Here is a 15815-nt window from a genome sequence, read left to right as displayed (position 1 = left end):
ATGACCAATTATTGGGATGGTGTAGCCAAGATCCTTATTTAATTCAGGATGAACTAGATATCCTCTGAGATCATTCTGAAGTTAAGATTCCAAGACTGTAGGGTGCTCTCTCCAATAGAATATAAATTCTTTGAGGACAGGAACAGTATCAGTTTTTAGTTTATTCAGTGACTACTTCATAGAATGTCCTTTACAAATGCCTAATAAATTGAATTAATGTTAATACTATGATTTGTTCCATGAGGATTCAAATTCCCGTTTCATTTTATAATGGCAATGTTTTATGTGGAAGACAAAGTAACTACACTGTACAATAGCTACATAACTATCTGATTGGGTGGAAGAGGACAAGGGGATGAGACAAGCACACCTCCTAACGATGAATGTCATGTTGCAAACATACCGTTTTCAGTTTCATCAGCACAAACTTCTCCTTTTTAGAGGAAGAACCTCTTCCTGTGGTTAAGAAAAGGGAATTTAACAAAATAACAATAGTAACAGTATCAACAACAATAGCAATGATCATAAAAACAAATTATATATTTAGAGCTATAAAGAGTCTTGGAGGTTATGCAGTCCCCCAATTAAAAAAAAATTCAGTATGGATGTTTTTGTTTTTACATCACCTTCATTTTCAGATAAACTGAATCCTAGTCTCACTCTATGGTAGGGATGGAAATCTCTGTGATAAAGAACAAAACCTGTAGGTCTTATCTGACAGCTATTCAATAATCTCCCTAATCTCTCCAAGGGAAGGTGAAAAGGGTACATCCTCATCTCTTCTCTGGGCCAAGATTGGTTATTTCCATTACCTAGCCCTTGGTTCTACTTAAATGATCTTTTAATTTATATTATAGCACTCTGGGTAGAGATAGAAAGCCAGGTGATAGATAGTGCAGAGTGCTAGATCAGGAGTCAAGAAGACCTGAGTTCAGATTTAGCTTCAAGCACTTTCTTGCTATATGACCCTACCCTCTGTTTGCCTCAGTTTCTCCAACTACAAAATGGGGATAAAAGTATTACTTACCTAGTAAGGTAAAAGATCATATTTGTAAAAAAAATTTTAGCATAGCGTCTGGGACATGGTAGACACTCTATAAATATTTATTCCATTTCCCTTCCTATCCTTTTCCTGACTCTGCTTATTACTTCTTTCTGCATCAGTTTATACAACACTTTCCCATTTCCTCTGAGTTCTTCCATTCTTACCTTTCATATGAACATCCAGTTCTGGCTCAGTACCCAATTAAAAGGGTAACCACACTAGAAGCAGTCAGAAGGTAGCACAAAGGCTCTGAACTGAAATACTTCCCTCCGGAAAGGGAAACAAGTTTTCCATTTTGCATTTCCAGAAGTTATTTCACTAAACTTCCAAGTACATTAGCAGCAGGCAGAAAATATTGTACTTACTTCAGACAAAGAAACTGGATAAATATTCCCTATCGTCAATCAAGCAGCTTACCTTCTAATGGAGATAGTAATATATACAAAATATTATAGATATATACTGATGTGGTCCTAGGTAGCTAAATAGGCATTAGCAGAGAAAGCCTGAAGCACTGCTGGGTTATAATACTCCCTGGGGTAGTCTAGAAGGGCACAGATGAAATCATCTCAGTCTTAAGTGAGCCTTTTGATCTTAATTATGTCTTTTGTTCAAGAGGACTTTCTATTACAGTTCTACCCCAGGTTGGGATCTCTAGAAACCCCACCTTTACTTATCTAATCCGAAAACTAAGTTATGATGTCAAACCCCAGAGATTTTATTTCCCCTATAAAATATCTGCCCATGATGTAGATCTTTGTTAAATCCCTTTTAGCATTAGCCTACCAGGGCATCCCTTTTCATGGTGTCTTTCTCTCTCTGGTAAACTCTATGGATTATGGCATACTCCCACCTCATGGTGTATTCCCCTTAATTGTTAATTGTTAAAACTGCTTTAGTTGCTAACTCCTATGTATTAATTCACATAATAAATAGCACTCCTGTGTAACCTATGATAGACACTTATGACAAATTCTTTGTGTCATGAACTGCATCTATTATACTATTTTTATATACTATTCTTTTTACAATCTATTGCTCTCCTGAATTTGCTTCATATTACCACTCCTGGGGCAAATTTTACTTCTTCAATATTATTCTCTAGATAAATATACACAAAAGAGTTGTTAAGAAATGAAGCTAAAATATCAACTCACTCCAGGTTTCTTCGTCTCTGTTGTTTCTTCAGTGTTTAAAATGGTGAGGATTGATAACACAATTTTCCTTCCTTTCTTCCTTCTCTTTCTCCCCTTCCCTTCCTCCCTTTCTTTTTTCCTTTCCCTTTCTATGAATATTTTGCCCAAAGGAATGTAAATTAGATATCTTGGGGTTGGATTTCTTTCTTAAGAGCTTTGCCTTAAAGCCAAATCACTCTGGATCTCATTGATTAGTGGGGCCAAGCCCCACCTGGTCTTTCTTTTGGAGATGTTTGGAAGAGAATATATATGAAATTCCCTCAGAAAATTTTTTCCTCTGATCAGATTGTTTCTCATACCAGACCTAATTATTGACAGAATTATGAACTGACAGAACTATGTTCAAATCAGAAACATGAAAAGGGACATAAAGGATTTCTCCTAACTGAAAGTGCCTCCAAATTGCTTTCAGACTTATTTGGGAAGGGGATAGAAAAGTCAGAGAAAGGGTACTGTTCTTTTCCAGTTTCTAGTCTATAGAGTTTTGGTTTTGCCATCTTGACAATTAAACCCACAGTGCTTTGCTCAGCTGTCCTGACCCTCCCCCCACCCAGTGGAATTAATTCTCTGCTTCTCCAATTCCTGACAGTTGTCATAAACCAGGAAAAGTTGGCTTAATCAAAGACACAAGCTGATTAGAATGGAACTGCTGAGACTAATCACTTCAAATGCTGTACTGGGAATAGCTATCCCCTCTGGGTCATGCATTAGTTGGCCCAGCTGCTGTCTAATGTCAGCCATGTGTTAGGATAGACTGGGGGACTGAGAATAACCCCATTACTTGATGCAGAGAGAATATATCAATTCCTAATTCATTTCCACTTGCTTTTAACTCTTTCCACCAGCTAGGTTTCTACTAGCTAGATGCATTCTAATGGTTTTCTTTTAGGGTGATAGTGTTATCTTGTTGTTATCCAAGAATATTGGCGATGGAGAAAAATTATGAATGCTTTCTTGTATATGAGGTTTCTTTAAAGCAGGAGTGTGTCAAAAATGTTTAACAATAAACTAGGGATAGGAGAGAGACAGTACTCCAAGAACTTGGGGTTAAGTGACTTGCCCTGGATCATACAGTTAATGTCTGAGGCTAGATTTGAATGCAGATCTTCTATTATCCATTGTGCCCCCATCCCTTTGAAATTTAATCTACATTATAAACATTTCCCATCACTTTCTTAAATCTAAACAGTCAATAAAATAATAAATCTGATTTGTAGCATTTGCCAATATCCAAAATACAAATGCTCACACTGAAACTTTTAACAGTTGGTTTTCAGGAACAACTACAATCTGACTCCAGTGCACCCCTGTCAAAAGTTTTAATGCAGTTTTAAGCATCAAAAAGAAATATAAATGCCACAAACATCATTTGAAACTTTAAGTGTTTAAATTTCTTTGGCACTTAATATAATTTTATAAAATTTTAAATAAGTTTTTAAAAATTTTAATTTTTAATAAGTCCAGATATCCTGTTATTATGCAGTGCATGTGGAACAGTTTCTGGATGAAACTTTCTCAGACCATTGGATCAGTAGAGAAGGTCCTCTTACTTGGCCACTGATCTATATCAACTATCTATGGTCAACTATCTCTATTAGACTTTTTTTCTTTTGGAGCCATGTCAAAACTATCATGTTTACATCAAAACCTCATTCTTTGGATGATCTTAAAAGGCTAGGATTATAAATGCAAAACTTTCAGTCACTGAGCAGCAGCTTAAGAAAGTTTTTACAAAGCACAAAATTCAATTAGAATTATATATAGCACAAGATATTCACTATGTCATTTTTTCATAAGAAGTATGTCAATATTATTTGACTGATCTTTTGGTGGGTATGTTTGTAGCATTTATACTTCTGAAATTAATAAACCTTACTGCACTAAGACTTTTGAGATACTGTGTATCTGTTCTTCTCTCTTTTTCCTTCCTATCCCTCAAAACGACTTCCTTTGTTTTCTTTTGGCTAGCACACCACAATTACCTGCCTGCCTGCCACTACAGTATAAAATTCTGTGAGAAAGAAAATCTGAGAAAGTCTGAGCTTTTGATTTCAAGATACCACCTGAAAATGTAAATGCTCAACTACACAAAACCATACCTGAACATGGCAACATTTTTGAGATATTAAGTCCATTATCCACTTATAAAATTGTCAAATGATAAAACTCCAACCTCTTCTCATGTGATAATAAAATTTCACTGTGTATATGAGTTCATATACACATGCATGTACATATGAATAAATAACATACACTTATATATTAAAATTTACTAGTGGTGGTGGTGGGAATGATTCTAATTTGTGATTTCATCTGTGCAAGGAATTCCTGGTTTAACATTACCTTCCCACCAGTGCAGATCAGCAATTCTCCTTTATATCATCTGGTTGTCTGTGACACTGGGAATTTAATCCACCTGTCTCTGATCATATTGCTGGTTTTAGAGATAGTACTTAAATCCATGTCTTCCTGACTTCAAGGCTATCCCTCTATCCATTATACCATGTTGCCGATTATGGGGAATTATGGAAAAGTATACTTGAAACAAGGATACTTACAACAGGGTGTTTACTCAGTGTGATTGATGAGATAATGGTTCTCTAGTTTGCCAATACTTAGTACTTATTATGGTGATGTAATGGTTCTAAAGGTGACATATGCTCAGGATACTGTAGTGATGTAAATGTACTAAGCTATATAAGGGCTGAGAAGACTTGAAATAAGCAGACTCGAGAGAGACTCAGGTGTGTGTGTGTGTGTGTATTCCAGCTCGAGCTCAGACTCCAGACTCCAGAGAATGCTACCCAGACATTACAGCCTATCATTTATTTTATTTATTTTGTATGTATTTTGTATATTCTTATATGTGAATATATGTTATTTTTTTTTGATGAATTGTCAACTCCTTGAGGGAAAGAATTGTTGTTGTTTTTGTCTCCTTTGTATTCCTTGCACCTAGAATGGTGTCTAGCACACACTAGATGTTAAATTCTTGTTTTTATATATATGTATATATTCACACACACACACACATATATATATTCACACATATATACATATATATACATACTATATATACATATATACGTACTATATATTTATAGTATGTATGTATATATATAATATATGTATGACTATGTATATAGACATACTTATACACTCTATGTATCTTGGTCAACATAGAATAATGGATATAGAACTGTTCTTGATGTCAGAAAATCCTAAGTTCAAATTCAATTTTTGACTTGTATGACCCTGGGCAAGTCTTAATTTTTCAGTTGAATCTTGTTGAATTTTCATATGTCAATATTACTTAAATAATCTAGAGGGGGAGAGAATGTTTGTAGCATTTATACTTCAGTGTTCCCATACAACTCTATAAGGCTACAAATTGCATGAAGAGTTGCTGAGTTACATTGATTGAAGTTTCTTACCAGGAACTCCTTATACCAATGAAATCTCAGGTCCAATAATAAATATGTGTGTTATCTATGTAAAGGCATATAAATAGATACATAGATGTGGATATGGAATATATGTATGTATATAAGACAAAAATGACAAATTGCTGTGTCAAATTGCTGATGTGCTAAACGTGGATTAATAGCATCATCCTTCTACTTGAAAAGATAGCATATTTCAGGTACCTTACTGTAGAACAAATCTGGTGAAGCTTTCTAAAAATCTTGACACAAATAGGGAAAATTTTTATGTTCATAATGTTCCAGAACATCAAAGAAAATCACCAATGCCTGTGCCTTGGTCTTAAGTCTTCTTAGACTTAGTCTTCTAGCATTGCAGTAACCCACAAATTCATGAACCTCTCCAAAATAACTAGTCTGGTCCTTAGTCATCCAGCATGTACAATGTATAATTGTATTTAAATGCAAGGCATTTGCTTCTTGTCCACCACCGGCATGGCCTTTGAGAACTCGGAATCACTTCTCCATTATGATAAGCTATCAAAGTATATCTATTCCTAAATTATATATAAGCTAGTTTTGAAAACTGACTTGATAAATAGAAAGTGTGAAAGAATAGAATGATGGAAGCGCTCAAGTAGGGACTAGATACCCATCTGTCAGGGATTTTGTAGAGAAAATTCCTATTTAGGAATTTAGTGAGGATATAGTTGATGAGCTAGGGTTAGAAATTATAAGTTTGAATCTTAATTATTTATTAATTCCGTGATCTTGGATAAATTACTCAATTCTGTAGCCCTCAATTTTCTTCATGTATATAAATGGGGGAGTTGAACCTTCTGATCACTACAGTCTCAACCATCTCTAAAGACTAGATGATCATTAAGCTCCTTCCAACACTGAGATTGTTCCACAAATCTAAGTTAAACAATATGTCTATTAATTTAGTCAATGACTATCCATACACTTAATTCTGGGCAACAGCCTTAAAATCATTTTTCCTCTTATAATTGAAGTTCCCTTATTCTTTCCTCCCTCTGACCTACTTCTCTAACCCTTCTGATTCAGTCTCACCTCAGTTTAAAAGTAGAGTGCTATTTTTAGTGTTGAGTCCCCCTTCTATCTCTCATATTGTTTTATTCTTAGATGCTGAAAGATGATGAGATGTTTTAGAAAGCCCAGTGAAGAAAGAGCAACAAAACAGGATAGTGAGGAGAAATGTGACAGGTGGATTAGTCAAAAAAGAGGAAACAAGATGATACTGCAAATAACTTTGGCACTTCAGAGATCTGTGATTTTGTTTTAGTTAAGAGATAATGTACTTCCTTCCCATTTAGCAATCTTTTTGTGGATGTAAATCACACTATTTCCTTAGAAAAAAGAAAAGAATATTCCTTAGTAGAAAATATCCATTCATCCCACAACTAAATTCATCCCTGGGATACAAAGATATCAAGATACAGTCACTTTGTATTGGTGTCTTCATGAGTTACTTGAGTTTCCAAAATGCATTATATAGTGTCCAACCCTCCTGGTGAGCTATTGAAACACTGCTAGGCTAGTCCTCTAAGAACAGCCCATTCTGTATGATATTAGATGGAAATTACAGAAAATATTGGAGATCTCTTTGATCAGAAATATCCATCTTAGATGTCTTTCTCTTTATATTTAGTTCATAAGCCAAGTGAAAATGATCTATTTGATTCCAGCAGCAATTCTATTGGCTAAACTTTTGACACCTTTGAAAATGTCGATCACTTTCACATTTCATCTAAAATTATTTATTAAGGTTTGGTTGCTTATTGGGCTAGACAACTAGGTTATTGATGTAGTGGATTAAGCTCTGGAGTTGGAGCCAAGAAGGCCTGAATTCAAATCCTGCGTCAGACATAGCTGTGTGACCCTGAGCAAATCACTTAATCTTTGCCAGTCTCAGTTTCCTCATCTGTAAAATGGGGATAATAACCGTATCTATCTTATAAAGTTATGAGGCTAACATAATACATGTCAATTGCTTTGAATATCTTAAAGTATTACATACATGTTACTTATTATTATACTACAGATATACATATAGTGTTCCCCATCACACACACACACACACACACACACACACACACACACACACACACACACACACTCTACAGGAAATCTCAGGAACTGCCAGTGACTAGAACAGTATCTCTGGGATATTTTCCGTACTGGAAATGGATCATCTTCTGGTTATAAGATTAGAGGAGATTAATCCAGCTTTAATCACTCCTTGGCAGACTTGGTTCTTGTCTACTTCAGCCATCAAGTACTGCAGAACAAGTTTGCAAGGATTTTGCCTGCATATTAATGAGACTGAGGAAAGCTTGCCAAAATAATAACCACAGGGAGAGAACATAAAAGCATCGGCACACACACCCCAACACACTTATTTATAGGGGCTTCTTGGCATATCTTAGTTGCTAAGCATTAGGACAAACTGGAATGTATGGTTCTATTAAAGCCTTCTTTGAGCAGTTATAACTTGCTGGAGGAGAGGGGGGAAAATCTGCTCTTAGGAAGAGTTAGGGATGAAACTACCAACAGCAGAACATTATGTGTATTCTTGAAAATCTGGGGAGCAAAACACTATTTTTAATGGGGAACCAGCCTTCTTTTGAGCTTTAAACTTAACATTTCAGTAAACTAAATCTACATATTGCTAATTTCTCTTATCAGAGGTCTCTTTCAATTTCTCAGTATGAACCATATGATTTCCAATATTGGTTTTTAAATACATTTTAACTTATTTTGTTAAATATTTCCCAATTACAAGTAAAAAGTTTTTAACAGATTTTCTCCTTCTTGCCCTTCCCTCATTCTTAAGAAGGCAATTTAATACTGACTATAAATGTGAAGCATGCAAAACATTTCCATATTAGTCATGTTGCAAAAGAAAACACAAAACAAACAAGAAAAAGAAAGTTTTTAAAAGCATGCTTTAATTTGCAAACAAAATTCATCCCTTCTTTCTCTGGAGGAAGATAGCATTTTCTATCATGGGTCCTTTGGAACTGTCTTGGATCATTGTATTGATCAGAGTACCTAAGTCTTTCTAGTTGATAATCCTCGCAATATTGCTATTACTGAGTGAAATGCTCTCCTAGTTTTGATCACTTAACTGTCATGTACACCTTCCAAAATCATTGCTTTCCCTATTTCCCCCCCCCCCCCAATCCACCACCTTGACTCTCTGCAATCTCTTCCTAAAAAGAGTCTGGAATCATCTTTCTTTTCTTGAAGAAGGAAGAAATCTCTCTTCTTTTATGTTCTGCAGCTAATTCTGTCCTTCATGCAGGCAAGCCACATTTAGGAATCATTCTTTTAAACAATGAGGAGAGTCTTGTGCAACTGTCCAGGCTGAACCTGGGTTACATATTCAAAATTCTTTGAAAGGTACAACAGACATAACTTTGTTTAATAACCCTGATTATTAATACCAAATAAGGCATGAGAGAGATACAGAAAAATGGAGAGAGAGACTTTAAATAGATATTTGTAGATGGATTCTCCATAGTTAGGTCTTCTAGATGCTAAATTTATTTCTCTTTCTAATCTTAGTTGAAATGGTTCTTCCTTCTAGCCTTTCTCATAAATTAAAAAAGCCAATAAAAGAACATATTCAAACATTGTTAGCTATACAGCCATTAGTGTATATCATTGTTTTAACTGCAACAAGTCTTGGACATTTCAGAACCTTTTGTACGGAATCTATCAATTTATTATCTATATAGGAAAAAGTAAGGGAATGAAAAATGCCTTTGTTTAGATTGTGATACGCATCAGTGTGGACAGTAGATAAAGTTGGTCCATCTGGACAGTTATCTTGGGTACATAGAAAATAAGCCTGATACAGAATTAGATAAGAGGAGACACTCAGCCTTTAAAAACTCACCATGTTAACAAAAGAAAGATATATAGAATGAACATTTACTAAACACTTATTGTACTTGAGGCATTGTCCTAAACTCTTAGAAAACAAATACAAGAGGGGGAAAAAAAATCCTACCTGGAAAGGACTTAACTTTTATAATTAGAGTAAAATCTGATTCTAATTGGCCACCAATAGGTCCTAGATCAAGCCCCATTTGGTTTTTGCTTGGGTCCTGATTGATTTAGATTGAATGTAAATAGCAATCATTTCTGCTTTGGCCAGAACTCTGAGGATCTTCCCCTCCCAGATTCATTCATTTGTTTAGCTTTTTTTGGACTAGGTGAAAAGCGAGATTCTTTGCCTCAATTGCTACCTAACCTTAATCACTGAAGGGGTTCGTCCTTTGAAGATCTTATTCAAAGCCATCTTGATCCATATCTGGCCTCTGGCCCCAGATGGCTCTGGAGGGGAAAGTGAAGCAGGTGACCTTGCACTACCCTCCCTCACTTAAATCCAATTCACTTGCATGTCATAGCACTTGCATGTAAAAGGCAGCTGAAGTGGGGGGTGGGGTGGAGGGGAGAAAGGGGAAGGAGGATACTTATATGGTACAAGGGGGAAAGTCAGAAGAGTCTGTAGCAGAATCAGGAAAGAAATAGCATGATGGCCTAAGAACTTCCTAAAATGGTGTTTTTCCTAATGATAAAGTTCCCCCAGAAGGAGAATTAACTGACTCCTTCAGTCATCCATTCTAGCACTCAGCAACATACACAACAGGGAAATTCTCCCTTATCTTTTACTCAGTCCCATGCAGCAATTTAACCCTGTTTCTCTTTCAAATCTAAATATAAATGGGTCTTCCTCCTTTCTGATAGCCTTTCTTTTGTACTTGGAAGGAAGCCAATAAAAGGACACATTGGTACACTGTTAACTGAACAGACATTAAATAGCCAATAGTCAGTTGACTAATATTTGTACTGTACCAGGCACTTGAATTGAATGAAATGTTTATACATCTGGATATAAGGGGGAAAGTGTATTCTCTGTGCTGAAAAGAGAAGAGAGAGACCCTCTGAATTACTACATGGAACACAATGGGCATTGCAAGCTAGCAGCTGTTGAACTTGAATTCCTTTTCAAATATTGCTCCTGGAGCTGAAAAAATGTTCCCTCAGGTATTTTTTGTTCTTTTTTTATCTTCCAGAAATTACCAATGTCCATAGGCTTTTCATTATTCTGCCTTTTGCTACCATCTTGGATTTCTATAATGGATGAGAGCAGGTGTTCCTTTCCCATTTGTCCTCTTCAAGAAGCCTTCAGGTCTTTCAAACTCGAGAGTAGCTGATCCAGCTTCTTTCTAGCTGGTGATGAAAACAAAACTATTTAGTAAAAAGTGAATTTTAATGCAAGCTTCCTTAGGTCACTTTCTTTATGTGTTAAAACAAACCTTTGAGTTTGCCAGGATCTCTGAAATTTTTACCTACCACATCAGGACCTATTTTGAACCTTATAATAGATCACACATCTCAGTACTGAATAATTCATTAGATGGTGAGCACTGTCACTGTAGGGATATTGTAACCACCATACTTGTCTAATTATGGAGGTGACAGTGCTGTAGAATAAGGACTCTTTTTCTAAGCATACATGTCAGAGTTATGAATTATGTGGGTGTGCAAGAGAAGTAACAAAAGACCAGGGCCTAGAATCTGGTTAATATTACTAAGTTGGGATGGGGGGGTATTACTGCTTCTTCTTTTCTCTTCCTACTCCTTCATTTTTAGCAAGCTGTATGCACAGGAGTCATATTTCCAATTAAACTTCCACAAAATGAAAATGCAATCCCCATAAAAATAGATCTTGTAATCCCCCTCTTTCAAATACTTTTCTGATAGCAAATGGAGGAATGCTTTGGGAAAGGGATTATGACAGAGGGATGATAGACCCAGAATGGTGAATTTTCTATGTTACACACACACACACACACACATACACACACACACACACACAAACACACACACACAGACAGACAAGGCAATATAGCAATTTGTTTTGTTTAACTGTTTATATTTGTTACAAGGATTTTATTTTTCCTTTCCAATGGGGAGGTAGGAGAGATTGAAAATGGACTTTTGTTAACTGAAAAATATAAAATAGAATCTTAGGCAAGGAAACAGCTAAAAAAGAGAAAAAAATAAGCACAAGAATCAGGAGTTCAGCTCTAGCTTAAGAACTCTTTCCCCTGAGTTTCTGAGGTATTTGGATTTTGAGCTTCTATGCCTCTGCTTGTGTGGTAGTGGATAGTTCATTGAATCTCCAGGCTTCAGTTGCACATGGGAGTTGGTCCCTATAATAACAAACATGAGGCTGTGAAGATTAACATTTTGTGACAAAGGGCGAAATAATCATCCTAGAGGCATCTGCTGTTTCTCCTCTTCTCAACTCAGATGTTCCCATGCTTTACAACTAAAATGGTACCTCACTTTAGAAAAGGAAGGAATCATTAATTAAAATAATAATAATAATAACAGAACTTGAATCCATTAAATTTCCATATAAAAATAAGAAAATGTAGGTTGTAGAAAGATTTTAAGTAGAGATACCCAAAATTTGAGACTCAAAAAGACAAGAATGGTTGATGAAAGTCGTTTTCTATAGAGCAGGTAATTGAAATTTTGAATGCCTTGGCAAAAGCCAGTTAGTCTTCTTTTTTGTTTCTTGTTAAGAAAAAATGTGAAGGAGGTCCATTAGGTAATGTAAAAGAGAAATCAGTTTAAAACTTTGAGCCCCCTCTATATGCAATACATAAATTCAACTTGAGAGAGTTATGAGATGGCATAGTGGATAATATGCTATACCTAGGGGCAACAAACTTGGATGAAGCATTGGGTCCCTTGTTTTGAATAGTAGAAATAAAAGTAGGCTGAAGCCAGACTATGGAAGGAATTTAAACCAGATTAAGAAATTTTGGCTTTTATTTAGTAACAAATGGCAAACCACTAAAAGTTTTGGAGCAAAGGAAAAACAAAATTGTAGCAATGCCAGGAAAAGATTAATGTGCCAGCAAAGGAAAAGAAACATTAGAGAACATCTCAGGATTAACTCAATCTTCTATAAAAGGTAAGAGGCATGTTCTGGCTATAAAGGAGGTTGGAAATTGTGCGGGAAATTTAAGGAGTGTACAAAAATTTTGCAATAGCAATAATGTAAAACATACTAGGAGAGTCTTTTTTGATAAATTATTGTGTATTGAATGAAATTATTAGGGTTGTAAAGTTCAGGTGAAGCTAGATAGCATGAACCTATTGTGGTTCCAGGCATCAGGTTTTTTTCCTTAGCAACATTAAGTCAGACAACAAATATTTATGGAACCGATATTATATGCTAGACCCTGTGTAAGTGCTGAGGATATAAAGGCAAAAAATAAAAGTTTTCTTTAGTAATATTCAATCAATCAATAAGCCTTTAACATATAGTGTTTACTCTATGTCGAGCATTGTACTAAGTAAAGATACAAATACAAAAGACAAAGACAGGCACTTTCTTCAAAGAGCTTTCAACCTGATGTATTTAACAATAATGGCAAAAGCAGATGGTGGGGATGAACTGGGATTGAGGGCTGGCATAGGTGACGACTTAATTAAACAAACACTTATGAAATGCGTATAGTATAGGTGGTTAATGGGGGCATTATTGGAATAGGGCTCAGAATGAGTAGGTATTGAAAGATCAAAGATCATGTTGAGAATACATACTAGATTTGGTAGGTATGAGGGAGTTGGCACATGAAGGAAACAGAGGGATCTTGAATTTGAATATCTTAGAGGAGAAGCAGTCCTGTATGAAGCCCAAAGTATGGCTGATTTGCTATAAAGATCACATCAAGTGAAGAAGTCATTAAGATCAGGTTATTAGCTGAACTTTTCTGATCTGTTATTCTGGACCTGAGTGAAACTTGGGAGGGATGAGGTTGAGGTGGGGCAAGAGGGGTTATTTAAGCATTTAGGATGGGCTTGATAATGGTTACCAACATTATATCAGGTCTAGTTTTCCTTCTCACCACCTAGTTTAAGGGTGGTCACCAACAGTAGGAACCAGAATTCATCATTGCCATCAGTAAAGGATTGTTAATTTTTTTTAAACCCTTTTATTCCTTTTTCTAGAAATTAGTTTTGTTTCCCTTTCTTTGAGTTCAGAATAATCTTTCCAATGATAAGGCCCCAACTATGGAAAGGACAAGAGAAAAAGAACAAGATAATCATTATAGACCAGTGGGAGGGTCTTTAAATGTCATCTGATTCAATCTCCTTTCTGTGGTACAAATCCCCTCTACAGTCACTGACAACTGTACATAAGGCCACGTCATTGCTAGAGATGCAGTGAGAGAGCCTATTCCATTTTTGTACTGCTCTAATTTATTTGGAAAATTTTTCTAGTAAGAAAAAAAAAAAGGTCTTGATTTAACTTCCATTCACTGATCTTAGTTCTTCCCTAAGGGGTTGAATAGAATAAGTCTCCTCCCATTTCCACATGGCAACTCTTCAAATATTTGTAAACACCCATCTTGTCACCCTAAATGGGTCTTATGTCCTTAGGGCATATGGAATGAGATGGATTTTGGAAGCTCTTTTAAATTTTTCTGAAAGATTGTGCATTCACTAGGATTATAAGTAGGTAGAAGGAAAAATTCAATCTAGTTTGGGCCAATCCTCTTTCCATCACAGTTAAAGTGATCTTGGCCATATCACAACTTCTCCAGGATTGACTTTTTCCTATAAATGTGAGTCTAGCTGATTAAAGGTTGAAATTAGAACTCAGCTCTCTGTTCAGTATACTTTATTCTGAGTCCACTTGAAATGGTCTTAAGATGATCATTTTATGATGATTCAATATCTCATTTCTTGTTATCTGTATATTCACATGCACACATTTTATAAATCTTTATTTCTGAAGTATTAAAAGAATGAGACTATACTCAGTATTGGCAATTTTTTTTTATAAGCGAATGTTTTTATAATAAAACTGAAAAAAAATTTTGCTTCCTAAATAGTTATTTCTAATTCCTGGAATTATTATTATTGTTTTTTGGAATCTAGTTTCTTTCTTTTCTTTTTCTGCTGAGGCAGTTGGGGTTAAGTAATTTACCCAGGGTCACATAGCTAGGAAATGTTAAGTGTCTGAGGTCATATTTGAACTCAGGTCCTCCTCACTTCAGGGCTGGTGCTCTATCCACTGAACCACCTAGCTGCCATTATTATTATTATTATTATTATTATTATTATTATTATTATTATTTTAATGAATACACTGAAACTTCATTATAAAGCATAAACCAGAATACTAAGTAAGGTGGGCCAATGAAGCCTATCCAAATATAACTACAGATAGGCAAAATAAATGGAATTATGTATATTACCTCAGAAAACTGAGGCACAGAGATGGCTTATTTGGAGTTCAGGTAATAATAGAACTGTTTTCCTAATTCCCCAGACTATGGTACTTCCTTATCTCAAAATTATCAAGTCACATTAGTAAGACAGCTCCCCAAAGGTGAAAGAAACTAGACTTTAGATTTTGTAGGTCAGCTTCTCTTCTCCAGTATGTAAACTCTTTGAGAACAGAAACTGTTGTTTTGTTTTGTTTTGTTTTGGTACATCTAGTTCCTAGCAAAGCCCTTCTGGTTGTGCTTAATATTTTAGTGAATTAAATTAAAGAAGAATTCGGAATTTACACTGCTCCCAGGAGAAGTATTCTCCCCACCAATGTCAGCTACTTAAATTTTCTTAAAGCATTTTTGTCTAGGTTTATCCTAGTCCCCAATCCTCCTTATCTTCTAATAACCTTATTTATGTTTGTTTTTATTATTATTATTATAGCTTTTTATTGACAAAACATATGCATGGGTAATTTTTCAACATTGACCCTTGTAAAAGCTTCTGTTCCAGCTTTTTCCCTCCCCAGATGGCAGGTAGACCAATACATGTTAAATATGGTAAAGCATATGTTAAATACAATATATGTATACATATTTATACAGTCATTTTGCTGAACAAGAAAAATCGGATTTAGAAAGAAGGTAAAAATAACCTGGGAAGAAAAACAAAAATACAAGCAAATAACAACAGAAAGAGTGTAAATACTCTGTTGTGATCCACACTATTTCCCAGTGTTCTTTCACTGGGTGTAGCTTTAACCTTATTTATGTTGATGTCCTAGTGTACTAAACACGCTAGCTTGTTGGGCGCAAG

At 35.4% G+C, this 15815-nt stretch overlaps 1 protein-coding gene across 4 annotated transcripts in view; it reads left to right on the top strand.

The window, feature by feature from the left end:
- Window positions 1-15815, top strand: part of RIPOR2 (RHO family interacting cell polarization regulator 2) — a 235859-nt gene that overhangs the window by 127991 nt on the left and 92053 nt on the right. The window lies entirely within an intron of this gene.

The sequence above is a fragment of the Sminthopsis crassicaudata genome, chromosome 1 (assembly GCF_048593235.1).
Source record: "Sminthopsis crassicaudata isolate SCR6 chromosome 1, ASM4859323v1, whole genome shotgun sequence".
In the NCBI taxonomy this organism is placed as follows: domain Eukaryota; kingdom Metazoa; phylum Chordata; class Mammalia; order Dasyuromorphia; family Dasyuridae; genus Sminthopsis; species Sminthopsis crassicaudata.
The sequence above is the reverse complement of the archived record's forward strand: the minus strand, read 5'-3'. Positions and strand labels throughout refer to the sequence as shown.